Here is a 21,245-nt window from a genome sequence, read left to right as displayed (position 1 = left end):
CGTAAGAACAACAACCTGGTCCTTAACACCTCTGAAATCAAGAAGTCGACGATTGACTGCAGGAGAACAAAAAAGGAAGTCCACCATATGTATGGAGAAATGGAAGGCGTGGAGAACTTCAAGTTTCTTGAAGTCAATATGTCAACATATCTTACAATGATCTCCAACACATCACACCAGGTTAAAAAGGCCCAGCAAAGACTCTACTTTCCCGAGAAACTAAAACAAGCCAGGCTCCCAGAGAAACGTTGTGAAGAAACAAGGGGATGAGTGGTAACTTGCTCACTCTGCCCTTTACCTCCACACGACATTACATTACTGTTAAGAGGTAGATATTGAAATCTACTGGAGCTGTTTGCACTACTCTCCAGCTGCCAGCTGTCATACATTCCATGCATTCCGTTTCACAAGCTTCACATACAGGTACAGCATTCCCTGGTGGTCTAGTGGCTAGGATTCGGCGCTCTCACCGCCGCGGCCCGGGTTCGATTCCCGGTCAGGGAACACTCTTTACTTACTGAATATCACGGCCGTTTAATTCAAAATAACTCCCACATAAAACGATAGATTGTGCGGACAGTGTGCTGACATTCCGTGTGGTTCCATGGTGTAATGGTTAGCACTCTGGACTCTGAATCCAGCGATCCGAGTTCAAATCTCGGTGGAACCTTTCTTTGAATTATTCTGAGTGGCGTTAGGACAACAACCTGGTCCTTAACACCTCTAAAACCAAGTAGTTGACGATTAACTGCAGGAGAACAAAAAAGGAAGTCCACAATTTTGTGAAGAAACAAGGGGATGAGTGGTAACTTACTCACTCTGCCCTTTACCTCCACACGACATTACATGACTGTTAAGAGGTAGATATTGAACTCTACTGGAGCTGTTTTCACTACTCTCCAGCTGCCAGCTGTCATACATTCCATGCATTCCGTTTCACAAGCTTCACATACAGATACAGCATTCCCTGGTGGTCTAGTGGCTAGGATTCGGCGCTCTCACCGCCGCGGCCCGGGTTCGATTCCCGGTCAGGGAACACTATTTACTTACTGAATATCACGGCCGTTTAATTCAAAATAACTCCCACATAAAACGATAGATTGTGCGGACATTGTGCTGATATTCCGTGTGGTTCCATGGTGTAATGGTTAGCACTCTGGACTCTGAATCCAGCGATCCGAGTTCAAATCTCGGTGGAACCTTTCTTTGAGTTATTCTGAGTGGCGTTAGGACAACAACCTGGTCCTTAACACCTCTAAAACCAAGTAGTTGACGATTAACTGCAGGAGAACAAAAAAGGAAGTCCACCATTTTGTGAAGAAACAAGGGGATGAGTGGTAACTTACTCACTCTGCCCTTTACCTCCACACGACATTACATGACTGTTAAGAGGTAGATATTGAACTCTACTGGAGCTGTTTTCACTACTCTCCAGCTGCCAGCTGTCATACATTCCATGCATTCCGTTTCACAAGCTTCACATACAGGTACAGCATTCCCTGGTGGTCTAGTGGCTAGGATTCGGCGCTCTCACCGCCGCGGCCCGGGTTCGATTCCCGGTCAGGGAACACTATTTACTTACTGAATATCATGGCCGTTTAATTCAAAATAACTCCCACATAAAACGATAGATTGTGCGGACATTGTGCTGATTTTCCGTGTGGTTCCATGGTGTAATGGTTAGCACTCTGGACTCTGAATCCAGCGATCCGAGTTCAAATCTCGGTGGAACCTTTCTTTGAGTTATTCTGAGTGGCGTTAGGACAACAACCTGGTCCTTAACACCTCTAAAACCAAGTAGTTGACGATTAACTGCAGGAGAACAAAAAAGGAAGTCCACCATTTTGTGAAGAAACAAGGGGATGAGTGGTAACTTACTCACTCTGCCCTTTACCTCCACACTACATTACATGACTGTTAAGAGGTAGATATTGAACTCTACTGGAGCTGTTTTCACTACTCTCCAGCTGCCAGCTGTCATACATTCCATGCATTCCGTTTCACAAGCTTCACATACAGATACAGCATTCCCTGGTGGTCTAGTGGCTAGGATTCGGCGCTCTCACCGCCGCGGCCCGGGTTCGATTCCCGGTCAGGGAACACTATTTACTTACTGAATATCACGGCCGTTTAATTTAAAACAACTCCCACATAAAACGATAGATTGTGCTGACATTCAGTGTGGTTCCATGGTGTAATGGTTAGCACTCTGGACTCTGAATCCAGCGATCCGAGTTCAAATCTCGGTGGAACCTTTCTTTGAGTACCCTGAAAAAAGCCAGCTTCTACATCTCCGGAGGATCTTGTTGCAGGATAGTGGTTGCAATATAGAAGATGAAGACTGACTTGAGAATAAGTCTATCTAGTCAAGTCAAGGGAATAATCTGAGTGGCGTAAGAACAACAACCTGGTCCTTAACACCTCTGAAATCAAGAAGTCGACGATTGACTGCAGGAGAACAAAAAAGGAAGTCCACCATATGTATGGAGAAATGGAAGGCGTGGAGAACTTCAAGTTTCTTGAAGTCAATATGTCAACATATCTTACAATGATCTCCAACACATCACACCGGGTTAAAAAGGCCCAGCAAAGACTCTACTTCCCGAGAAACTAAAACAAGCCAGGCTCCCAGAGAAACGTTGTGAAGAAACAAGGGGATGAGTGGTAACTTGCTCACTCTGCCCTTTACCTCCACACGACATTACATTACTGTTAAGAGGTAGATATTGAAATCTACTGGAGCTGTTTGCACTACTCTCCAGCTGCCAGCTGTCATACATTCCATGCATTCCGTTTCACAAGCTTCACATACAGGTACAGCATTCCCTGGTGGTCTAGTGGCTAGGATTCGGCGCTCTCACCGCCGCGGCCCGGGTTCGATTCCCGGTCAGGGAACACTATTTACTTACTGAATATCACGGCCGTTTAATTCAAAATAACTCCCACATAAAACGATAGATTGTGCGGACATTGTGCTGATATTCCATGTGGTTCCATGGTGTAATGGTTAGCACTCTGGACTCTGAATCCAGCGATCCGAGTTCAAATCTCGGTGGAACCTTTCTTTGAGTTATTCTGAGTGGCGTTAGGACAACAACCTGGTCCTTAACACCTCTAAAACCAAGTAGTTGACGATTAACTGCAGGAGAACAAAAAAGGAAGTCCACCATTTTGTGAAGAAACAAGGGGATGAGTGGTAACTTACTCACTCTGCCCTTTACCTCCACACTACATTACATGACTGTTAAGAGGTAGATATTGAACTCTACTGGAGCTGTTTTCACTACTCTCCAGCTGCCAGCTGTCATACATTCCATGCATTCCGTTTCACAAGCTTCACATACAGATACAGCATTCCCTGGTGGTCTAGTGGCTAGGATTCGGCGCTCTCACCGCCGCGGCCCGGGTTCGATTCCCGGTCAGGGAACACTATTTACTTACTGAATATCACGGACGTTTAATTTAAAACAACTCCCACATAAAACGATAGATTGTGCTGACATTCAGTGTGGTTCCATGGTGTAATGGTTAGCACTCTGGACTCTGAATCCAGCGATCCGAGTTCAAATCTCGGTGGAAGCTTTCTTTGAGTACCCTGAAAAAAGCCAGCTTCTACATCTCCGGAGGATCTTGTTGCAGGATAGTGGTTGCAATATAGAAGATGAAGACTGACTTGAGAATAAGTCTATCTAGTCAAGTCAAGGGAATAATCTGAGTGGCGTAAGAACAACAACCTGGTCCTTAACACCTCTGAAATCAAGAAGTCGACGATTGACTGCAGGAGAACCAAAAAGGAAGTCCACCATATGTATGGAGAAATGGAAGGCGTGGAGAACTTCAAGTTTCTTGAAGTCAATATGTCAACATATCTTACAATGATCTCCAACACATCACACCAGGGTTAAAAAGGCCCAGCAAAGACTCTACTTCCCGAGAAACTAAAACAAGCCAGGCTCCCAGAGAAACGTTGTGAAGAAACAAGGGGATGAGTGGTAACTTGCTCACTCTGCCCTTTACCTCCACACGACATTACATTACTGTTAAGAGGTAGATATTGAAATCTACTGGAGCTGTTTGCACTACTCTCCAGCTGCCAGCTGTCATACATTCCATGCATTCCGTTTCACAAGCTTCACATACTGGTACAGCATTCCCTGGTGGTCTAGTGGCTAGGATTCGGCGCTCTCACCGCCGCGGCCCGGGTTCGATTCCCGGTCAGGGAATACTATTTACTTACTGAATATCATGGCCGTTTAATTCAAAATAACTCCCACATAAAACGATAGATTGTGCAGACATTGTGCTGATATTCCATGTGGTTCCATGGTGTAATGGTTAGCACTCTGGACTCTGAATCCAGCGATCCGAGTTCAAATCTCGGTGGAACCTTTCTTTGAGTTATTCTGAGTGGCGTTAGGACAACAACCTGGTCCTTAACACCTCTAAAACCAAGTAGTTGACGATTAACTGCAGGAGAACAAAAAAGGAAGTCCACCATTTTGTGAAGAAACAAGGGGATGAGTGGTAACTTACTCACTCTGCCCTTTACCTCCACACTACATTACATGACTGTTAAGAGGTAGATATTGAACTCTACTGGAGCTGTTTTCACTACTCTCCAGCTGCCAGCTGTCATACATTCCATGCATTCCGTTTCACAAGCTTCACATACAGGTACAGCATTCCCTGGTGGTCTAGTGGCTAGGATTCGGCGCTCTCACCGCCGCGGCCCGGGTTCGATTCCCGGTCAGGGAACACTATTTACTTACTGAATATCACGGCCGTTTAATTTAAAACAACTCCCACATAAAACGATAGATTGTGCGGACATTGTGCTTACTTCAGTGTGGTTCCATGGTGTAATGGTTAGCACTCTGGACTCTGAATCCAGCGATCCGAGTTCAAATCTCGGTGGAACCTTTCTTTGAGTACCCTGAAAAAAGCCAGCTTCTACATCTCCGGAGGATCTTGTTGCAGGATAGTGGTTGCAATATAGAAGATGAAGACTGACTTGAGAATAAGTCTATCTAGTCAAGTCAAGGGAATAATCTGAGTGGCGTAAGAACAACAACCTGGTCCTTAACACCTCTGACATCAAGAAGTCGACGATTGACTGCAGGAGAACAAAAAAGGAAGTCCACCATATGTATGGAGAAATGGAAGGCGTGGAGAACTTCAAGTTTCTTGAAGTCAATATGTCAACATATCTTACAAGGATCTCCAACACATCACACCGGGTTAAAAAGGCCCAGCAAAGACTCTACTTCCCGAGAAACTAAAACAAGCCAGGCTCCCAGAGAAACGTTGTGAAGAAACAAGGGGATGAGTGGTAACTTGCTCACTCTGCCCTTTACCTCCACACGACATTACATTACTGTTAAGAGGTAGATATTGAAATCTACTGGAGCTGTTTTCACTACTCTCCAGCTGCCAGCTGTCATACATTCCATGCATTCCGTTTCACAAGCTTCACATACAGGTAGAGCATTCCCTGGTGGTCTAGTGGCTAGGATTCGGCGCTCTCACCGCCGCGGCCCGGGTTCGATTCCCGGTCAGGGAACACTCTTTACTTACTGAATATCACGGCCGTTTAATTCAAAATAACTCCCACATAAAACGATAGATTGTGCGGACATTTTGCTGACATTCCGTGTGGTTCCATGGTGTAATGGTTAGCACTCTGGACTCTGAATCCAGCGATCGGAGTTCAAATCTCGGTGGAACCTTTCTTTGAATTATTCTGAGTGGCGTTAGGACAACAACCTGGTCCTTAACACCTCTAAAACCAAGTAGTTGACGATTAACTGCAGGAGAACAAAAAAGGAAGTCCACCATTTTGTGAAGAAACAAGGGGATGAGTGGTAACTTACTCACTCTGCCCTTTACCTCCACACGACATTACATGACTGTTAAGAGGTAGATATTGAACTCTACTGGAGCTGTTTTCACTACTCTCCAGCTGCCAGCTGTCATACATTCCATGCATTCCGTTTCACAAGCTTCACATACAGATACAGCATTCCCTGGTGGTCTAGTGGCTAGGATTCGGCGCTCTCACCGCCGCGGCCCGGGTTCGATTCCCGGTCAGGGAACACTATTTACTTACTGAATATCATGGCCGTTTAATTCAAAATAACTCCCACATAAAACGATAGATTGTGCGGACATTGTGCTGATTTTCCGTGTGGTTCCATGGTGTAATGGTTAGCACTCTGGACTCTGAATCCAGCGATCCGAGTTCAAATCTCGGTGGAACCTTTCTTTGAGTTATTCTGAGTGGCGTTAGGACAACAACCTGGTCCTTAACACCTCTAAAACCAAGTAGTTGACGATTAACTGCAGGAGAACAAAAAAGGAAGTCCACCATTTTGTGAAGAAACAAGGGGATGAGTGGTAACTTACTCACTCTGCCCTTTACCTCCACACGACATTACATGACTGTTAAGAGGTAGATATTGAACTCTACTGGAGCTGTTTTCACTACTCTCCAGCTGCCAGCTGTCATACATTCCATGCATTCCGTTTCACAAGCTTCACATACAGGTACAGCATTCCCTGGTGGTCTAGTGGCTAGGATTCGGCGCTCTCACCGCCGCGGCCCGGGTTCGATTCCCGGTCAGGGAACACTATTTACTTAATGAATATCACGGACGTTTAATTTAAAACAACTCCCACATAAAACGATAGATTGTGCGGACATTGTGCTTACTTCAGTGTGGTTCCATGGTGTAATGGTTAGCACTCTGGACTCTGAATCCAGCGATCCGAGTTCAAATCTCGGTGGAACCTTTCTTTGAGTACCCTGAAAAAAGCCAGCTTCTACATCTCCGGAGGATCTTGTTGCAGGATAGTGGTTGCAATATAGAAGATGAAGACTGACTTGAGAATAAGTCTATCTAGTCAAGTCAAGGGAATAATCTGAGTGGCGTAAGAACAACAACCTTGTCCTTAACACCTCTGAAATCAAGGAGTCGACGATTGACTGCAGGAGAACCAAAAAGGAAGTCCACCATATGTATGGAGAAATGGAAGGCGTGGAGAACTTCAAGTTTCTTGAAGTCAATATGTCAACATATCTTACAATGATCTCCAACACATCACACCAGGGTTAAAAAGGCCCAGCAAAGACTCTACTTTCCCGAGAAACTAAAACAAGCCAGGCTCCCAGAGAAACGTTGTGAAGAAACAAGGGGATGAGTGGTAACTTGCTCACTCTGCCCTTTACCTCCACACGACATTACATTACTGTTAAGAGGTAGATATTGAACTCTACTGGAGCTGTTTGCACTACTCTCCAGCTGCCAGCTGTCATACATTCCATGCATTCCGTTTCACAAGCTTCACATACAGGTACAGCATTCCCTGGTGGTCTAGTGGCTAGGATTCGGCGCTCTCACCGCCGCGGCCCGGGTTCGATTCCCGGTCAGGGAACACTCTTTACTTACTGAATATCACGGCCGTTTAATTCAAAATAACTCCCACATAAAACGATAGATTGTGCGGACATTGTGCTGACATTCCGTGTGGTTCCATGGTGTAATGGTTAGCACTCTGGACTCTGAATCCAGCGATCCGAGTTCAAATCTCGGTGGAACCTTTCTTTGAGTTATTCTGAGTGGCGTTAGGACAACAACCTGGTCCTTAACACCTCTAAAACCAAGTAGTTGACGATTAACTGCAGGAGAACAAAAAAGGAAGTCCACCATTTTGTGAAGAAACAAGGGGATGAGTGGTAACTTACTCACTCTGCCCTTTACCTCCACACTACATTACATGACTGTTAAGAGGTAGATATTGAACTCTACTGGAGCTGTTTTCACTACTCTCCAGCTGCCAGCTGTCATACATTCCATGCATTCCGTTTCACAAGCTTCACATACAGATACAGCATTCCCTGGTGGTCTAGTGGCTAGGATTCGGCGCTCTCACCGCCGCGGCCCGGGTTCGATTCCCGGTCAGGGAACACTATTTACTTACTGAATATCACGGACGTTTAATTTAAAACAACTCCCACATAAAACGATAGATTGTGCGGACATTGTGCTTACTTCAGTGTGGTTCCATGGTGTAATGGTTAGCACTCTGGACTCTGAATCCAGCGATCCGAGTTCAAATCTCGGTGGAACCTTTCTTTGAGTACCCTGAAAAAAGCCAGCTTCTACATCTCCGGAGGATCTTGTTGCAGGATAGTGGTTGCAATATAGAAGATGAAGACTGACTTGAGAATAAGTCTATCTAGTCAAGTCAAGGGAATAATCTGAGTGGCGTAAGAACAACAACCTGGTCCTTAACACCTCTGAAATCAAGAAGTCGACGATTGACTGCAGGAGAACAAAAAAGGAAGTCCACCATATGTATGGAGAAATGGAAGGCGTGGAGAACTTCAAGTTTCTTGAAGTCAATATGTCAACATATCTTACAATGATCTCCAACACATCACACCGGGTTAAAAAGGCCCAGCAAAGACTCTACTTCCCGAGAAACTAAAACAAGCCAGGCTCCCAGAGAAACGTTGTGAAGAAACAAGGGGATGAGTGGTAACTTGCTCACTCTGCCCTTTACCTCCACACGACATTACATTACTGTTAAGAGGTAGATATTGAAATCTACTGGAGCTGTTTTCACTACTCTCCAGCTGCCAGCTGTCATACATTCCATGCATTCCGTTTCACAAGCTTCACATACTGGTACAGCATTCCCTGGTGGTCTAGTGGCTAGGATTCGGCGCTCTCACCGCCGCGGCCCGGGTTCGATTCCCGGTCAGGGAACACTCTTTACTTACTGAATATCACGGCCGTTTAATTCAAAATAACTCCCACATAAAACGATAGATTGTGCGGACATTGTGCTGACATTCCGTGTGGTTCCATGGTGTAATGGTTAGCACTCTGGACTCTGAATCCAGCGATCGGAGTTCAAATCTCGGTGGAACCTTTCTTTGAATTATTCTGAGTGGCGTTAGGACAACAACCTGGTCCTTAACACCTCTAAAACCAAGTAGTTGACGATTAACTGCAGGAGAACAAAAAAGGAAGTCCACCATTTTGTGAAGAAACAAGGGGATGAGTGGTAACTTACTCACTCTGCCCTTTACCTCCACACGACATTACATGACTGTTAAGAGGTAGATATTGAACTCTACTGGAGCTGTTTTCACTACTCTCCAGCTGCCAGCTGTCATACATTCCATGCATTCCGTTTCACAAGCTTCACATACAGGTACAGCATTCCCTGGTGGTCTAGTGGCTAGGATTCGGCGCTCTCACCGCCGCGGCCCGGGTTCGATTCCCGGTCAGGGAACACTATTTACTTACTGAATATCATGGCCGTTTAATTCAAAATAACTCCCACATAAAACGATAGATTGTGCGGACATTGTGCTGATTTTCCGTGTGGTTCCATGGTGTAATGGTTAGCACTCTGGACTCTGAATCCAGCGATCCGAGTTCAAATCTCGGTGGAACCTTTCTTTGAGTTATTCTGAGTGGCGTTAGGACAACAACCTGGTCCTTAACACCTCTAAAACCAAGTAGTTGACGATTAACTGCAGGAGAACAAAAAAGGAAGTCCACCATTTTGTGAAGAAACAAGGGGATGAGTGGTAACTTACTCACTCTGCCCTTTACCTCCACACGACATTACATGACTGTTAAGAGGTAGATATTGAACTCTACTGGAGCTGTTTTCACTACTCTCCAGCTGCCAGCTGTCATACATTCCATGCATTCCGTTTCACAAGCTTCACATACAGGTACAGCATTCCCTGGTGGTCTAGTGGCTAGGATTCGGCGCTCTCACCGCCGCGGCCCGGGTTCGATTCCCGGTCAGGGAACACTATTTACTTACTGAATATCACGGACGTTTAATTTAAAACAACTCCCACATAAAACGATAGATTGTGCGGACATTGTGCTTACTTCAGTGTGGTTCCATGGTGTAATGGTTAGCACTCTGGACTCTGAATCCAGCGATCGGAGTTCAAATCTCGGTGGAACCTTTCTTTGAGTACCCTGAAAAAAGCCAGCTTCTACATCTCCGGAGGATCTTGTTGCAGGATAGTGGTTGCAATATAGAAGATGAAGACTGACTTGAGAATAAGTCTATCTAGTCAAGTCAAGGGAATAATCTGAGTGGCGTAAGAACAACAACCTGGTCCTTAACACCTCTGAAATCAAGAAGTCGACGATTGACTGCAGGAGAACCAAAAAGGAAGTCCACCATATGTATGGAGAAATGGAAGGCGTGGAGAACTTCAAGTTTCTTGAAGTCAATATGTCAACATATCTTACAAGGATCTCCAACACATCACACCGGGTTAAAAAGGCCCAGCAAAGACTCTACTTCCCGAGAAACTAAAACAAGCCAGGCTCCCAGAGAAACGTTGTGAAGAAACAAGGGGATGAGTGGTAACTTGCTCACTCTGCCCTTTACCTCCACACGACATTACATTACTGTTAAGAGGTAGATATTGAAATCTACTGGAGCTGTTTTCACTACTCTCCAGCTGCCAGCTGTCATACATTCCATGCATTCCGTTTCACAAGCTTCACATACAGGTACAGCATTCCCTGGTGGTCTAGTGGCTAGGATTCGGCGCTCTCACCGCCGCGGCCCGGGTTCGATTCCCGGTCAGGGAACACTCTTTACTTACTGAATATCACGGCCGTTTAATTCAAAATAACTCCCACATAAAACGATAGATTGTGCGGACATTGTGCTGACATTCCGTGTGGTTCCATGGTGTAATGGTTAGCACTCTGGACTCTGAATCCAGCGATCCGAGTTCAAATCTCGGTGGAACCTTTCTTTGAGTTATTCTGAGTGGCGTTAGGACAACAACCTGGTCCTTAACACCTCTAAAACCAAGTAGTTGACGATTAACTGCAGGAGAACAAAAAAGGAAGTCCACAATTTTGTGAAGAAACAAGGGGATGAGTGGTAACTTACTCACTCTGCCCTTTACCTCCAGACGACATTACATGACTGTTAAGAGGTAGATATTGAACTCTACTGGAGCTGTTTTCACTACTCTCCAGCTGCCAGCTGTCATACATTCCATGCATTCCGTTTCACAAGCTTCACATACAGGTACAGCATTCCCTGGTGGTCTAGTGGCTAGGATTCGGCGCTCTCACCGCCGCGGCCCGGGTTCGATTCCCGGTCAGGGAACACTATTTACTTACTGAATATCATGGCCGTTTAATTCAAAATAACTCCCACATAAAACGATAGATTGTGCAGACATTGTGCTGATATTCCATGTGGTTCCATGGTGTAATGGTTAGCACTCTGGACTCTGAATCCAGCGATCCGAGTTCAAATCTCGGTGGAACCTTTCTTTGAGTTATTCTGAGTGGCGTTAGGACAACAACCTGGTCCTTAACACCTCTAAAACCAAGTAGTTGACGATTAACTGCAGGAGAACAAAAAAGGAAGTCCACCATTTTGTGAAGAAACAAGGGGATGAGTGGTAACTTACTCACTCTGCCCTTTACCTCCACACTACATTACATGACTGTTAAGAGGTAGATATTGAACTCTACTGGAGCTGTTTTCACTACTCTCCAGCTGCCAGCTGTCATACATTCCATGCATTCCGTTTCACAAGCTTCACATACAGGTACAGCATTCCCTGGTGGTCTAGTGGCTAGGATTCGGCGCTCTCACCGCCGCGGCCCGGGTTCGATTCCCGGTCAGGGAACACTATTTACTTACTGAATATCACGGACGTTTAATTTAAAACAACTCCCACATAAAACGATAGATTGTGCGGACATTGTGCTTACTTCAGTGTGGTTCCATGGTGTAATGGTTAGCACTCTGGACTCTGAATCCAGCGATCCGAGTTCAAATCTCGGTGGAACCTTTCTTTGAGTACCCTGAAAAAAGCCAGCTTCTACATCTCCGGAGGATCTTGTTGCAGGATAGTGGTTGCAATATAGAAGATGAAGACTGACTTGAGAATAAGTCTATCTAGTCAAGTCAAGGGAATAATCTGAGTGGCGTAAGAACAACAACCTGGTCCTTAAAACCTCTGAAATCAAGAAGTCGACGATTGACTGCAGGAGAACCAAAAAGGAAGTCCACCATATGTATGGAGAAATGGAAGGCGTGGAGAACTTCAAGTTTCTTGAAGTCAATATGTCAACATATCTTACAATGATCTCCAACACATCACACCAGGTTAAAAAGGCCCAGCAAAGACTCTATTTCCCGAGAAACTAAAACAAGCCAGGCTCCCAGAGAAACGTTGTGAAGAAACAAGGGGATGAGTGGTAACTTGCTCACTCTGCCCTTTACCTCCACACGACATTACATTACTGTTAAGAGGTAGATATTGAAATCTACTGGAGCTGTTTGCACTACTCTCCAGCTGCCAGCTGTCATACATTCCATGCATTCCGTTTCACAAGCTTCACATACTGGTACAGCATTCCCTGGTGGTCTAGTGGCTAGGATTCGGCGCTCTCACCGCCGCGGCCCGGGTTCGATTCCCGGTCAGGGAACACTCTTTACTTACTGAATATCACTGGCCGTTTAATTCAAAATAACTCCCACATAAAACGATAGATTGTGCGGACATTGTGCTGACATTCCGTGTGGTTCCATGGTGTAATGGTTAGCACTCTGGACTCTGAATCCAGCGATCCGAGTTCAAATCTCGGTGGAACCTTTCTTTGAGTTATTCTGAGTGGCGTTAGGACAACAACCTGGTCCTTAACACCTCTAAAACCAAGTAGTTGACGATTAACTGCAGGAGAACAAAAAAGGAAGTCCACCATTTTGTGAAGAAACAAGGGGATGAGTGGTAACTTGCTCACTCTGCCCTTTACCTCCACACTACATTACATGACTGTTAAGAGGTAGATATTGAACTCTACTGGAGCTGTTTTCACTACTCTCCAGCTGCCAGCTGTCATACATTCCATGCATTCCGTTTCACAAGCTTCACATACAGATACAGCATTCCCTGGTGGTCTAGTGGCTAGGATTCGGCGCTCTCACCGCCGCGGCCCGGGTTCGATTCCCGGTCAGGGAACACTATTTACTTACTGAATATCACGGACGTTTAATTTAAAACAACTCCCACATAAAACGATAGATTGTGCGGACATTGTGCTTACTTCAGTGTGGTTCCATGGTGTAATGGTTAGCACTCTGGACTCTGAATCCAGCGATCCGAGTTCAAATCTCGGTGGAACCTTTCTTTGAGTACCCTGAAAAAAGCCAGCTTCTACATCTCCGGAGGATCTTGTTGCAGGATAGTGGTTGCAATATAGAAGATGAAGACTGACTTGAGAATAAGTCTATCTAGTCAAGTCAAGGGAATAATCTGAGTGGCGTAAGAACAACAACCTGGTCCTTAACACCTCTGAAATCAAGAAGTCGACGATTGACTGCAGGAGAACAAAAAAGGAAGTCCACCATATGTATGGAGAAATGGAAGGCGTGGAGAACTTCAAGTTTCTTGAAGTCAATATGTCAACATATCTTACAATGATCTCCAACACATCACACCAGGTTAAAAAGGCCCAGCAAAGACTCTACTTCCCGAGAAACTAAAACAAGCCAGGCTCCCAGAGAAACGTTGTGAAGAAACAAGGGGATGAGTGGTAACTTGCTCACTCTGCCCTTTACCTCCACACGACATTACATTACTGTTAAGAGGTAGATATTGAAATCTACTGGAGCTGTTTGCACTACTCTCCAGCTGCCAGCTGTCATACATTCCATGCATTCCGTTTCACAAGCTTCACATACAGGTACAGCATTCCCTGGTGGTCTAGTGGCTAGGATTCGGCGCTCTCACCGCCGCGGCCCGGGTTCGATTCCCGGTCAGGGAACACTATTTACTTACTGAATATCACGGACGTTTAATTTAAAACAACTCCCACATAAAACGATAGATTGTGCGGACATTGTGCTGATTTTCCGTGTGGTTCCATGGTGTAATGGTTAGCACTCTGGACTCTGAATCCAGCGATCCGAGTTCAAATCTCGGTGGAACCTTTCTTTGAGTACCCTGAAAAAAGCCAGCTTCTACATCTCCGGAGGATCTTGTTGCAGGATAGTGGTTGCAATATAGAAGATGAAGACTGACTTGAGAATAAGTCTATCTAGTCAAGTCAAGGGAATAATCTGAGTGGCGTAAGAACAACAACCTGGTCCTTAACACCTCTGAAATCAAGAAGTCGACGATTGACTGCAGGAGAACCAAAAAGGAAGTCCACCATATGTATGGAGAAATGGAAGGCGTGGAGAACTTCAAGTTTCTTGAAGTCAATATGTCAACATATCTTACAAGGATCTCCAACACATCACACCGGGTTAAAAAGGCCCAGCAAAGACTCTACTTCCCGAGAAACTAAAACAAGCCAGGCTCCCAGAGAAACGTTGTGAAGAAACAAGGGGATGAGTGGTAACTTGCTCACTCTGCCCTTTACCTCCACACGACATTACATTACTGTTAAGAGGTAGATATTGAAATCTACTGGAGCTGTTTGCACTACTCTCCAGCTGCCAGCTGTCATACATTCCATGCATTCCGTTTCACAAGCTTCACATACAGGTACAGCATTCCCTGGTGGTCTAGTGGCTAGGATTCGGCGCTCTCACCGCCGCGGCCCGGGTTCGATTCCCGGTCAGGGAACACTCTTTACTTACTGAATATCACGGCCGTTTAATTCAAAATAACTCCCACATAAAACTATAGATTGTGCGGACAGTGTGCTGACATTCCGTGTGGTTCCATGGTGTAATGGTTAGCACTCTGGACTCTGAATCCAGCGATCCGAGTTCAAATCTCGGTGGAAGCTTTCTTTGAAGTTATTCTGAGTGGCGTTAGGACAACAACCTGGTCCTTAACACCTCTAAAACCAAGTAGTTGACGATTAACTGCAGGAGAACAAAAAAGGAAGTCCACCATTTTGTGAAGAAACAAGGGGATGAGTGGTAACTTACTCACTCTGCCCTTTACCTCCACACGACATTACATGACTGTTAAGAGGTAGATATTGAACTCTACTGGAGCTGTTTTCACTACTCTCCAGCTGCCAGCTGTCATACATTCCATGCATTCCGTTTCACAAGCTTCACATACAGATACAGCATTCCCTGGTGGTCTAGTGGCTAGGATTCGGCGCTCTCACCGCCGCGGCCCGGGTTCGATTCCCGGTCAGGGAACACTATTTACTTACTGAATATCATGGCCGTTTAATTCAAAATAACTCCCACATAAAACGATAGATTGTGCGGACATTGTGCTGATTTTCCGTGTGGTTCCATGGTGTAATGGTTAGCACTCTGGACTCTGAATCCAGCGATCCGAGTTCAAATCTCGGTGGAACCTTTCTTTGAGTTATTCTGAGTGGCGTTAGGACAACAACCTGGTCCTTAACACCTCTAAAACCAAGTAGTTGACGATTAACTGCAGGAGAACAAAAAAGGAAGTCCACCATTTTGTGAAGAAACAAGGGGATGAGTGGTAACTTACTCACTCTGCCCTTTACCTCCACACTACATTACATGACTGTTAAGAGGTAGATATTGAACTCTACTGGAGCTGTTTTCACTACTCTCCAGCTGCCAGCTGTCATACATTCCATGCATTCCGTTTCACAAGCTTCACATACAGATACAGCATTCCCTGGTGGTCTAGTGGCTAGGATTCGGCGCTCTCACCGCCGCGGCCCGGGTTCGATTCCCGGTCAGGGAACACTATTTACTTACTGAATATCACGGACGTTTAATTTAAAACAACTCCCACATAAAACGATAGATTGTGCGGACATTGTGCTTACTTCAGTGTGGTTCCATGGTGTAATGGTTAGCACTCTGGACTCTGAATCCAGCGATCGGAGTTCAAATCTCGGTGGAACCTTTCTTTGAGTACCCTGAAAAAAGCCAGCTTCTACATCTCCGGAGGATCTTGTTGCAGGATAGTGGTTGCAATATAGAAGATGAAGACTGACTTGAGAATAAGTCTATCTAGTCAAGTCAAGGGAATAATCTGAGTGGCGTAAGAACAACAACCTGGTCCTTAACACCTCTGAAATCAAGAAGTCGACGATTGACTGCAGGAGAACCAAAAAGGAAGTCCACCATATGTATGGAGAAATGGAAGGCGTGGAGAACTTCAAGTTTCTTGAAGTCAATATGTCAACATATCTTACAATGATCTCCAACACATCACACCAGGTTAAAAAGGCCCAGCAAAGACTCTATTTCCCGAGAAACTAAAACAAGCCAGGCTCCCAGAGAAACGTTGTGAAGAAACAAGGGGATGAGTGGTAACTTGCTCACTCTGCCCTTTACCTCCACACGACATTACATTACTGTTAAGAGGTAGATATTGAAATCTACTGGAGCTGTTTTCACTACTCTCCAGCTGCCAGCTGTCATACATTCCATGCATTCCGTTTCACAAGCTTCACATACTGGTACAGCATTCCCTGGTGGTCTAGTGGCTAGGATTCGGCGCTCTCACCGCCGCGGCCCGGGTTCGATTCCCGGTCAGGGAACACTATTTACTTACTGAATATCACGGACGTTTAATTTAAAACAACTCCCACATAAAACGATAGATTGTGCGGACATTGTGCTGATATTCCATGTGGTTCCATGGTGTAATGGTTAGCACTCTGGACTCTGAATCCAGCGATCCGAGTTCAAATCTCGGTGGAACCTTTCTTTGAGTACCCTGAAAAAAGCCAGCTTCTACATCTCCGGAGGATCTTGTTGCAGGATAGTGGTTGCAATATAGAAGATGAAGACTGACTTGAGAATAAGTCTATCTAGTCAAGTCAAGGGAATAATCTGAGTGGCGTAAGAACAACAACCTGGTCCTTAACACCTCTGAAATCAAGAAGTCGACGATTGACTGCAGGAGAACCAAAAAGGAAGTCCACCATATGTATGGAGAAATGGAAGGCGTGGAGAACTTCAAGTTTCTTGAAGTCAATATGTCAACATATCTTACAATGATCTCCAACACATCACACCGGGTTAAAAAGGCCCAGCAAAGACTCTACTTCCCGAGAAACTAAAACAAGCCAGGCTCCCAGAGAAACGTTGTGAAGAAACAAGGGGATGAGTGGTAACTTGCTCACTCTGCCCTTTACCTCCACACGACATTACATTACTGTTAAGAGGTAGATATTGAAATCTACTGGAGCTGTTTGCACTACTCTCCAGCTGCCAGCTGTCATACATTCCATGCATTCCGTTTCACAAGCTTCACATACAGATACAGCATTCCCTGGTGGTCTAGTGGCTAGGATTCGGCGCTCTCACCGCCGCGGCCCGGGTTCGATTCCCGGTCAGGGAACACTCTTTACTTACTGAATATCACGGCCGTTTAATTCAAAATAACTCCCACATAAAACGATAGATTGTGCGGACATTGTGCTGACATTCCGTGTGGTTCCATGGTGTAATGGTTAGCACTCTGGACTCTGAATCCAGCGATCGGAGTTCAAATCTCGGTGGAACCTTTCTTTGAATTATTCTGAGTGGCGTTAGGACAACAACCTGGTCCTTAACACCTCTAAAACCAAGTAGTTGACGATTAACTGCAGGAGAACAAAAAAGGAAGTCCACCATTTTGTGAAGAAACAAGGGGATGAGTGGTAACTTACTCACTCTGCCCTTTACCTCCACACGACATTACATGACTGTTAAGAGGTAGATATTGAACTCTACTGGAGCTGTTTTCACTACTCTCCAGCTGCCAGCTGTCATACATTCCATGCATTCCGTTTCACAAGCTTCACATACAGGTACAGCATTCCCTGGTGGTCTAGTGGCTAGGATTCGGCGCTCTCACCGCCGCGGCCCGGGTTCGATTCCCGGTCAGGGAATACTATTTACTTACTGAATATCATGGCCGTTTAATTCAAAATAACTCCCACATAAAACGATAGATTGTGCAGACATTGTGCTGATATTCCATGTGGTTCCATGGTGTAATGGTTAGCACTCTGGACTCTGAATCCAGCGATCCGAGTTCAAATCTCGGTGGAACCTTTCTTTGAGTTATTCTGAGTGGCGTTAGGACAACAACCTGGTCCTTAACACCTCTAAAACCAAGTAGTTGACGATTAACTGCAGGAGAACAAAAAAGGAAGTCCACCATTTTGTGAAGAAACAAGGGGATGAGTGGTAACTTACTCACTCTGCCCTTTACCTCCACACTACATTACATGACTGTTAAGAGGTAGATATTGAACTCTACTGGAGCTGTTTTCACTACTCTCCAGCTGCCAGCTGTCATACATTCCATGCATTCCGTTTCACAAGCTTCACATACAGGTACAGCATTCCCTGGTGGTCTAGTGGCTAGGATTCGGCGCTCTCACCGCCGCGGCCCGGGTTCGATTCCCGGTCAGGGAACACTATTTACTTACTGAATATCACGGCCGTTTAATTTAAAACAACTCCCACATAAAACGATAGATTGTGCTGACATTCAGTGTGGTTCCATGGTGTAATGGTTAGCACTCTGGACTCTGAATCCAGCGATCCGAGTTCAAATCTCGGTGGAAGCTTTCTTTGAGTTCCCTGAAAAAATCCAGCTTCTACATCTCCGGAGGATCTTGTTGCAGGATAGTGGTTGCAATATAGAAGATGAAGACTGACTTGAGAATAAGTCTATCTAGTCAAGTCAAGGGAATAATCTGAGTGGCGTAAGAACAACAACCTGGTCCTTAACACCTCTGAAATCAAGAAGTCGACGATTGACTGCAGGAGAACCAAAAAGGAAGTCCACCATATGTATGGAGAAATGGAAGGCGTGGAGAACTTCAAGTTTCTTGAAGTCAATATGTCAACATATCTTACACTGATCTCCAACACATCACACCGGGTTAAAAAGGCCCAGCAAAGACTCTATTTCCCGAGAAACTAAAACAAGCCAGGCTCCCAGAGAAACGTTGTGAAGAAACAAGGGGATGAGTGGTAACTTGCTCACTCTGCCCTTTACCTCCACACGACATTACATTACTGTTAAGAGGTAGATATTGAAATCTACTGGAGCTGTTTGCACTACTCTCCAGCTGCCAGCTGTCATACATTCCATGCATTCCGTTTCACAAGCTTCACATACAGGTACAGCATTCCCTGGTGGTCTAGTGGCTAGGATTCGGCGCTCTCACCGCCGCGGCCCGGGTTCGATTCCCGGTCAGGGAACACTCTTTACTTACTGAATATCACGGCCGTTTAATTCAAAATAACTCCCACATAAAACGATAGATTGTGCGGACATTGTGCTGACATTCAGTGTGGTTCCATGGTGTAATGGTTAGCACTCTGGACTCTGAATCCAGCGATCGGAGTTCAAATCTCGGTGGAACCTTTCTTTGAATTATTCTGAGTGGCGTTAGGACAACAACCTGGTCCTTAACACCTCTAAAACCAAGTAGTTGACGATTAACTGCAGGAGAACAAAAAAGGAAGTCCACAATTTTGTGAAGAAACAAGGGGATGAGTGGTAACTTACTCACTCTGCCCTTTACCTCCACACGACATTACATGACTGTTAAGAGGTAGATATTGAACTCTACTGGAGCTGTTTTCACTACTCTCCAGCTGCCAGCTGTCATACATTCCATGCATTCCGTTTCACAAGCTTCACATACAGATACAGCATTCCCTGGTGGTCTAGTGGCTAGGATTCGGCGCTCTCACCGCCGCGGCCCGGGTTCGATTCCCGGTCAGGGAACACTATTTACTTACTGAATATCACGGCCGTTTAATTCAAAATAACTCCCACATAAAACGATAGATTGTGCGGACATTGTGCTGATTTTCCGTGTGGTTCCATGGTGTAATGGTTAGCACTCTGGACTCTGAATCCAGCGATCCGAGTTCAAATCTCGGTGGAACCTTTCTTTGAGTTATTCTGAGTGGCGTTAGGACAACAACCTGGTCCTTAACACCTCTAAAACCAAGTAGTTGACGATTAACTGCAGGAGAACAAAAAAGGAAGTCCACCATTTTGTGAAGAAACAAGGGGATGAGTGGTAACTTACTCACTCTGCCCTTTACCTCCACACTACATTACATGACTGTTAAGAGGTAGATATTGAACTCTACTGGAGCTGTTTTCACTACTCTCCAGCTGCCAGCTGTCATACATTCCATGCATTCCGTTTCACAAGCTTCACATACAGATACAGCATTCCCTGGTGGTCTAGTGGCTAGGATTCGGCGCTCTCACCGCCGCGGCCCGGGTTCGATTCCCGGTCAGGGAACACTATTTACTTACTGAATATCACGGACGTTTAATTTAAAACAACTCCCACATAAAACGATAGATTGTGCGGACATTGTGCTTACTTCAGTGTGGTTCCATGGTGTAATGGTTAGCACTCTGGACTCTGAATCCAGCGATCCGAGTTCAAATCTCGGTGGAACCTTTCTTTGAGTACCCTGAAAAAAGCCAGCTTCTACATCTCCGGAGGATCTTGTTGCAGGATAGTGGTTGCAATATAGAAGATGAAGACTGACTTGAGAATAAGTCTATCTAGTCAAGTCAAGGGAATAATCTGAGTGGCGTAAGAACAACAACCTGGTCCTTAACACCTCTGAAATCAAGAAGTCGACGATTGACTGCAGGAGAACCAAAAAGGAAGTCCACCATATGTATGGAGAAATGGAAGGCGTGGAGAACTTCAAGTTTCTTGAAGTCAATATGTCAACATATCTTACAAGGATCTCCAACACATCACACCGGGTTAAAAAGGCCCAGCAAAGACTCTACTTCCCGAGAAACTAAAACAAGCCAGGCTCCCAGAGAAACGTTGTGAAGAAACAAGGGGATGAGTGGTAACTTGCTCACTCTGCCCTTTACCTCCACACGACATTACATTACTGTTAAGAGGTAGATATTGAAATCTACTGGAGCTGTTTGCACTACTCTCCAGCTGCCAGCTGTCATACATTCCATGCATTCCGTTTCACAAGCTTCACATACAGGTACAGCATTCCCTGGTGGTCTAGTGGCTAGGATTCGGCGCTCTCACCGCCGCGGCCCGGGTTCGATTCCCGGTCAGGGAACACTCTTTACTTACTGAATATCACGGCCGTTTAATTCAAAATAACTCCCACATAAAACGATAGATTGTGCGGACATTGTGCTGACATTCCGTGTGGTTCCATGGTGTAATGGTTAGCACTCTGGACTCTGAATCCAGCGATCGGAGTTCAAATCTCGGTGGAACCTTTCTTTGAATTATTCTGAGTGGCGT

The 21,245-nt window shown here is 45.3% G+C and overlaps 66 non-coding genes across 66 annotated transcripts; all 66 read left to right on the top strand.

Moving 5' to 3' along the window:
• The first annotated feature begins 432 nt into the window (after nt 1-432).
• On the top strand, nt 433-504 carry trnae-cuc. The gene has a single exon. It is a non-coding gene; the product is annotated as a tRNA-Glu (tRNA).
• Nucleotides 505-598: 94 nt separating this feature from the next.
• Nucleotides 599-670, top strand: trnaq-cug. The gene has a single exon. It is a non-coding gene; the product is annotated as a tRNA-Gln (tRNA).
• Nucleotides 671-964: 294 nt separating this feature from the next.
• On the top strand, nt 965-1,036 carry trnae-cuc. The gene has a single exon. It is a non-coding gene; the product is annotated as a tRNA-Glu (tRNA).
• Nucleotides 1,037-1,130: 94 nt separating this feature from the next.
• On the top strand, nt 1,131-1,202 carry trnaq-cug. The gene has a single exon. It is a non-coding gene; the product is annotated as a tRNA-Gln (tRNA).
• Nucleotides 1,203-1,496: 294 nt separating this feature from the next.
• Nucleotides 1,497-1,568, top strand: trnae-cuc. The gene has a single exon. It is a non-coding gene; the product is annotated as a tRNA-Glu (tRNA).
• A 94-nt stretch (nt 1,569-1,662) lies between these two features.
• trnaq-cug lies at nt 1,663-1,734 on the top strand. The gene has a single exon. It is a non-coding gene; the product is annotated as a tRNA-Gln (tRNA).
• Nucleotides 1,735-2,028: 294 nt separating this feature from the next.
• Nucleotides 2,029-2,100, top strand: trnae-cuc. The gene has a single exon. It is a non-coding gene; the product is annotated as a tRNA-Glu (tRNA).
• An 83-nt stretch (nt 2,101-2,183) lies between these two features.
• Nucleotides 2,184-2,255, top strand: trnaq-cug. The gene has a single exon. It is a non-coding gene; the product is annotated as a tRNA-Gln (tRNA).
• Nucleotides 2,256-2,823: 568 nt separating this feature from the next.
• trnae-cuc lies at nt 2,824-2,895 on the top strand. Its single transcript has one exon. It is a non-coding gene; the product is annotated as a tRNA-Glu (tRNA).
• A 94-nt stretch (nt 2,896-2,989) lies between these two features.
• On the top strand, nt 2,990-3,061 carry trnaq-cug. The gene has a single exon. It is a non-coding gene; the product is annotated as a tRNA-Gln (tRNA).
• Nucleotides 3,062-3,355: 294 nt separating this feature from the next.
• Nucleotides 3,356-3,427, top strand: trnae-cuc. Its single transcript has one exon. It is a non-coding gene; the product is annotated as a tRNA-Glu (tRNA).
• An 83-nt stretch (nt 3,428-3,510) lies between these two features.
• On the top strand, nt 3,511-3,582 carry trnaq-cug. The gene has a single exon. It is a non-coding gene; the product is annotated as a tRNA-Gln (tRNA).
• Nucleotides 3,583-4,151: 569 nt separating this feature from the next.
• Nucleotides 4,152-4,223, top strand: trnae-cuc. The gene has a single exon. It is a non-coding gene; the product is annotated as a tRNA-Glu (tRNA).
• A 94-nt stretch (nt 4,224-4,317) lies between these two features.
• On the top strand, nt 4,318-4,389 carry trnaq-cug. The gene has a single exon. It is a non-coding gene; the product is annotated as a tRNA-Gln (tRNA).
• A 294-nt stretch (nt 4,390-4,683) lies between these two features.
• On the top strand, nt 4,684-4,755 carry trnae-cuc. Its single transcript has one exon. It is a non-coding gene; the product is annotated as a tRNA-Glu (tRNA).
• Nucleotides 4,756-4,848: 93 nt separating this feature from the next.
• trnaq-cug lies at nt 4,849-4,920 on the top strand. Its single transcript has one exon. It is a non-coding gene; the product is annotated as a tRNA-Gln (tRNA).
• Nucleotides 4,921-5,488: 568 nt separating this feature from the next.
• trnae-cuc lies at nt 5,489-5,560 on the top strand. Its single transcript has one exon. It is a non-coding gene; the product is annotated as a tRNA-Glu (tRNA).
• A 94-nt stretch (nt 5,561-5,654) lies between these two features.
• Nucleotides 5,655-5,726, top strand: trnaq-cug. The gene has a single exon. It is a non-coding gene; the product is annotated as a tRNA-Gln (tRNA).
• Nucleotides 5,727-6,020: 294 nt separating this feature from the next.
• Nucleotides 6,021-6,092, top strand: trnae-cuc. Its single transcript has one exon. It is a non-coding gene; the product is annotated as a tRNA-Glu (tRNA).
• Nucleotides 6,093-6,186: 94 nt separating this feature from the next.
• trnaq-cug lies at nt 6,187-6,258 on the top strand. The gene has a single exon. It is a non-coding gene; the product is annotated as a tRNA-Gln (tRNA).
• A 294-nt stretch (nt 6,259-6,552) lies between these two features.
• trnae-cuc lies at nt 6,553-6,624 on the top strand. The gene has a single exon. It is a non-coding gene; the product is annotated as a tRNA-Glu (tRNA).
• A 93-nt stretch (nt 6,625-6,717) lies between these two features.
• trnaq-cug lies at nt 6,718-6,789 on the top strand. Its single transcript has one exon. It is a non-coding gene; the product is annotated as a tRNA-Gln (tRNA).
• Nucleotides 6,790-7,359: 570 nt separating this feature from the next.
• Nucleotides 7,360-7,431, top strand: trnae-cuc. The gene has a single exon. It is a non-coding gene; the product is annotated as a tRNA-Glu (tRNA).
• Nucleotides 7,432-7,525: 94 nt separating this feature from the next.
• On the top strand, nt 7,526-7,597 carry trnaq-cug. Its single transcript has one exon. It is a non-coding gene; the product is annotated as a tRNA-Gln (tRNA).
• A 294-nt stretch (nt 7,598-7,891) lies between these two features.
• On the top strand, nt 7,892-7,963 carry trnae-cuc. The gene has a single exon. It is a non-coding gene; the product is annotated as a tRNA-Glu (tRNA).
• Nucleotides 7,964-8,056: 93 nt separating this feature from the next.
• On the top strand, nt 8,057-8,128 carry trnaq-cug. Its single transcript has one exon. It is a non-coding gene; the product is annotated as a tRNA-Gln (tRNA).
• A 568-nt stretch (nt 8,129-8,696) lies between these two features.
• trnae-cuc lies at nt 8,697-8,768 on the top strand. The gene has a single exon. It is a non-coding gene; the product is annotated as a tRNA-Glu (tRNA).
• A 94-nt stretch (nt 8,769-8,862) lies between these two features.
• On the top strand, nt 8,863-8,934 carry trnaq-cug. Its single transcript has one exon. It is a non-coding gene; the product is annotated as a tRNA-Gln (tRNA).
• Nucleotides 8,935-9,228: 294 nt separating this feature from the next.
• trnae-cuc lies at nt 9,229-9,300 on the top strand. Its single transcript has one exon. It is a non-coding gene; the product is annotated as a tRNA-Glu (tRNA).
• Nucleotides 9,301-9,394: 94 nt separating this feature from the next.
• On the top strand, nt 9,395-9,466 carry trnaq-cug. The gene has a single exon. It is a non-coding gene; the product is annotated as a tRNA-Gln (tRNA).
• Nucleotides 9,467-9,760: 294 nt separating this feature from the next.
• trnae-cuc lies at nt 9,761-9,832 on the top strand. Its single transcript has one exon. It is a non-coding gene; the product is annotated as a tRNA-Glu (tRNA).
• Nucleotides 9,833-9,925: 93 nt separating this feature from the next.
• trnaq-cug lies at nt 9,926-9,997 on the top strand. Its single transcript has one exon. It is a non-coding gene; the product is annotated as a tRNA-Gln (tRNA).
• A 568-nt stretch (nt 9,998-10,565) lies between these two features.
• Nucleotides 10,566-10,637, top strand: trnae-cuc. Its single transcript has one exon. It is a non-coding gene; the product is annotated as a tRNA-Glu (tRNA).
• Nucleotides 10,638-10,731: 94 nt separating this feature from the next.
• Nucleotides 10,732-10,803, top strand: trnaq-cug. The gene has a single exon. It is a non-coding gene; the product is annotated as a tRNA-Gln (tRNA).
• Nucleotides 10,804-11,097: 294 nt separating this feature from the next.
• On the top strand, nt 11,098-11,169 carry trnae-cuc. Its single transcript has one exon. It is a non-coding gene; the product is annotated as a tRNA-Glu (tRNA).
• Nucleotides 11,170-11,263: 94 nt separating this feature from the next.
• trnaq-cug lies at nt 11,264-11,335 on the top strand. Its single transcript has one exon. It is a non-coding gene; the product is annotated as a tRNA-Gln (tRNA).
• Nucleotides 11,336-11,629: 294 nt separating this feature from the next.
• trnae-cuc lies at nt 11,630-11,701 on the top strand. The gene has a single exon. It is a non-coding gene; the product is annotated as a tRNA-Glu (tRNA).
• Nucleotides 11,702-11,794: 93 nt separating this feature from the next.
• Nucleotides 11,795-11,866, top strand: trnaq-cug. The gene has a single exon. It is a non-coding gene; the product is annotated as a tRNA-Gln (tRNA).
• A 568-nt stretch (nt 11,867-12,434) lies between these two features.
• On the top strand, nt 12,435-12,506 carry trnae-cuc. Its single transcript has one exon. It is a non-coding gene; the product is annotated as a tRNA-Glu (tRNA).
• Nucleotides 12,507-12,601: 95 nt separating this feature from the next.
• On the top strand, nt 12,602-12,673 carry trnaq-cug. Its single transcript has one exon. It is a non-coding gene; the product is annotated as a tRNA-Gln (tRNA).
• Nucleotides 12,674-12,967: 294 nt separating this feature from the next.
• On the top strand, nt 12,968-13,039 carry trnae-cuc. Its single transcript has one exon. It is a non-coding gene; the product is annotated as a tRNA-Glu (tRNA).
• A 93-nt stretch (nt 13,040-13,132) lies between these two features.
• trnaq-cug lies at nt 13,133-13,204 on the top strand. The gene has a single exon. It is a non-coding gene; the product is annotated as a tRNA-Gln (tRNA).
• Nucleotides 13,205-13,772: 568 nt separating this feature from the next.
• On the top strand, nt 13,773-13,844 carry trnae-cuc. Its single transcript has one exon. It is a non-coding gene; the product is annotated as a tRNA-Glu (tRNA).
• Nucleotides 13,845-13,938: 94 nt separating this feature from the next.
• Nucleotides 13,939-14,010, top strand: trnaq-cug. The gene has a single exon. It is a non-coding gene; the product is annotated as a tRNA-Gln (tRNA).
• A 568-nt stretch (nt 14,011-14,578) lies between these two features.
• On the top strand, nt 14,579-14,650 carry trnae-cuc. The gene has a single exon. It is a non-coding gene; the product is annotated as a tRNA-Glu (tRNA).
• A 94-nt stretch (nt 14,651-14,744) lies between these two features.
• Nucleotides 14,745-14,816, top strand: trnaq-cug. Its single transcript has one exon. It is a non-coding gene; the product is annotated as a tRNA-Gln (tRNA).
• A 295-nt stretch (nt 14,817-15,111) lies between these two features.
• Nucleotides 15,112-15,183, top strand: trnae-cuc. Its single transcript has one exon. It is a non-coding gene; the product is annotated as a tRNA-Glu (tRNA).
• A 94-nt stretch (nt 15,184-15,277) lies between these two features.
• On the top strand, nt 15,278-15,349 carry trnaq-cug. Its single transcript has one exon. It is a non-coding gene; the product is annotated as a tRNA-Gln (tRNA).
• Nucleotides 15,350-15,643: 294 nt separating this feature from the next.
• trnae-cuc lies at nt 15,644-15,715 on the top strand. Its single transcript has one exon. It is a non-coding gene; the product is annotated as a tRNA-Glu (tRNA).
• A 93-nt stretch (nt 15,716-15,808) lies between these two features.
• trnaq-cug lies at nt 15,809-15,880 on the top strand. Its single transcript has one exon. It is a non-coding gene; the product is annotated as a tRNA-Gln (tRNA).
• A 568-nt stretch (nt 15,881-16,448) lies between these two features.
• Nucleotides 16,449-16,520, top strand: trnae-cuc. Its single transcript has one exon. It is a non-coding gene; the product is annotated as a tRNA-Glu (tRNA).
• Nucleotides 16,521-16,614: 94 nt separating this feature from the next.
• Nucleotides 16,615-16,686, top strand: trnaq-cug. The gene has a single exon. It is a non-coding gene; the product is annotated as a tRNA-Gln (tRNA).
• Nucleotides 16,687-17,254: 568 nt separating this feature from the next.
• Nucleotides 17,255-17,326, top strand: trnae-cuc. Its single transcript has one exon. It is a non-coding gene; the product is annotated as a tRNA-Glu (tRNA).
• Nucleotides 17,327-17,420: 94 nt separating this feature from the next.
• On the top strand, nt 17,421-17,492 carry trnaq-cug. The gene has a single exon. It is a non-coding gene; the product is annotated as a tRNA-Gln (tRNA).
• A 294-nt stretch (nt 17,493-17,786) lies between these two features.
• trnae-cuc lies at nt 17,787-17,858 on the top strand. The gene has a single exon. It is a non-coding gene; the product is annotated as a tRNA-Glu (tRNA).
• Nucleotides 17,859-17,952: 94 nt separating this feature from the next.
• Nucleotides 17,953-18,024, top strand: trnaq-cug. The gene has a single exon. It is a non-coding gene; the product is annotated as a tRNA-Gln (tRNA).
• Nucleotides 18,025-18,318: 294 nt separating this feature from the next.
• Nucleotides 18,319-18,390, top strand: trnae-cuc. Its single transcript has one exon. It is a non-coding gene; the product is annotated as a tRNA-Glu (tRNA).
• An 83-nt stretch (nt 18,391-18,473) lies between these two features.
• On the top strand, nt 18,474-18,545 carry trnaq-cug. The gene has a single exon. It is a non-coding gene; the product is annotated as a tRNA-Gln (tRNA).
• A 568-nt stretch (nt 18,546-19,113) lies between these two features.
• trnae-cuc lies at nt 19,114-19,185 on the top strand. Its single transcript has one exon. It is a non-coding gene; the product is annotated as a tRNA-Glu (tRNA).
• Nucleotides 19,186-19,279: 94 nt separating this feature from the next.
• On the top strand, nt 19,280-19,351 carry trnaq-cug. Its single transcript has one exon. It is a non-coding gene; the product is annotated as a tRNA-Gln (tRNA).
• Nucleotides 19,352-19,645: 294 nt separating this feature from the next.
• On the top strand, nt 19,646-19,717 carry trnae-cuc. Its single transcript has one exon. It is a non-coding gene; the product is annotated as a tRNA-Glu (tRNA).
• Nucleotides 19,718-19,811: 94 nt separating this feature from the next.
• trnaq-cug lies at nt 19,812-19,883 on the top strand. The gene has a single exon. It is a non-coding gene; the product is annotated as a tRNA-Gln (tRNA).
• A 294-nt stretch (nt 19,884-20,177) lies between these two features.
• On the top strand, nt 20,178-20,249 carry trnae-cuc. The gene has a single exon. It is a non-coding gene; the product is annotated as a tRNA-Glu (tRNA).
• Nucleotides 20,250-20,342: 93 nt separating this feature from the next.
• trnaq-cug lies at nt 20,343-20,414 on the top strand. The gene has a single exon. It is a non-coding gene; the product is annotated as a tRNA-Gln (tRNA).
• Nucleotides 20,415-20,982: 568 nt separating this feature from the next.
• Nucleotides 20,983-21,054, top strand: trnae-cuc. The gene has a single exon. It is a non-coding gene; the product is annotated as a tRNA-Glu (tRNA).
• A 94-nt stretch (nt 21,055-21,148) lies between these two features.
• On the top strand, nt 21,149-21,220 carry trnaq-cug. The gene has a single exon. It is a non-coding gene; the product is annotated as a tRNA-Gln (tRNA).
• Nucleotides 21,221-21,245: the final 25 nt, after the last annotated feature.

The sequence above is a fragment of the Gymnodraco acuticeps genome, unplaced genomic scaffold (assembly GCF_902827175.1).
Source record: "Gymnodraco acuticeps unplaced genomic scaffold, fGymAcu1.1, whole genome shotgun sequence".
Taxonomy (NCBI): Eukaryota; Metazoa; Chordata; class Actinopteri; order Perciformes; family Bathydraconidae; genus Gymnodraco; species Gymnodraco acuticeps.
Note: the sequence above shows the minus strand (reverse complement) of the source record. Positions and strands in the feature narration are given on the sequence as shown.